Source organism: Belonocnema kinseyi, chromosome 1 (assembly GCF_010883055.1).
Source record: "Belonocnema kinseyi isolate 2016_QV_RU_SX_M_011 chromosome 1, B_treatae_v1, whole genome shotgun sequence".
NCBI lineage: Eukaryota > Metazoa > Arthropoda > Insecta > Hymenoptera > Cynipidae > Belonocnema > Belonocnema kinseyi.
The window spans coordinates 107,692,169-107,693,284 of NC_046657.1; the positions used below are offsets into that span (position 1 = coordinate 107,692,169).

Here is a 1,116-nt window from a genome sequence, read left to right on the forward strand (position 1 = left end):
GGATTCAGACAAAATAGAAGCACGGTTCAGCAACTAATTAGATTAGTAAATACTGTTAGTACTAATTTCAACAAAAATTTGACTACTGTCATGGTTCTCCTTACCTGGAAAAGGCATTTGATACCGTCTAGCACAATGACCTAATATATAAACATAGCGAGCTTAAAATTCCAACTTATTTAATCAAAATAGCGCAAGCTTATCTCTCTGGGAGAAAATGCAACGTAGTAATAAATGGCACTAAATCTAAAGACGGAAGCATTGACGCAGGAGTCCCACAAGGTTCTATTCTTGGCCCGCTGTTCTTCCTATACTACATTAATGATATACCAGCGTTGCAAGGAGTATTGCGATCATTATTTGCCGACGACATAGCTTTGTATTCCGCTTCCTGGAGCCCTAAAGTAGCTTTGGATAAATTACAAAAATTTACTAACTTGATAGTAGAATTTTTTGATAAATGGAAATTAAGTGTTAATGCTGATAAAACTGAAATCATAATTTTCACAAGGAAAAATTTTAACCATCCAGAGAGAAAGAGGAAGGTAGCTATTCCTGATTTCATTGTTCGGGATAAGATTATTAAGCCTAAATCGGTTGCAAATTATCTGGGAGTTTTACTGCATCAAAAACTAATATTTAATGAGCACGTTGCACGCTCACTTAAAAAAGCCCAGAAAATTCTGGGCATCATGTACTGCCTCATGTGCAAAAAGAGTAAATTAAGTATTAAAAATTAATTATTACTTTACAAAATTATTATCAGACCAGTTCTTCTATATGCGGCTCCCGTCTGGAGTAGCGCATCAAACAATACTATCTTAAGGCTACAACGCTTTCAAAATAAATGTTTAAGAATGATCACTAATGCCTCCCTCAGAGACAGGAATATTGATTTGCATAAGAAGTTTAACCTTCCTCTTATCTCGGATCATATTTATAGATTAACGAAAAATTTTTATGAAAACCAGATGAGCTTAGAAGAGCTTCAGGAAGCAAAATCTATCAGTAAATAAGAAATGCCTTTTAAAATGAAATATAGGATGCCATATCATCTGTTAATTGATAAATAAACAGCCTCAGCGTCGAAGGTTCTCGTTAACTGGTCTTATAATT

At 34.3% G+C, this 1,116-nt stretch overlaps 1 protein-coding gene across 1 annotated transcript in view; it reads right to left on the reverse strand.

The window, feature by feature from the left end:
• Positions 1–1,116, reverse strand: part of LOC117179455 (histone H2B-like) — a 4,383-nt gene that overhangs the window by 2,948 nt on the left and 319 nt on the right. The window lies entirely within an intron of this gene.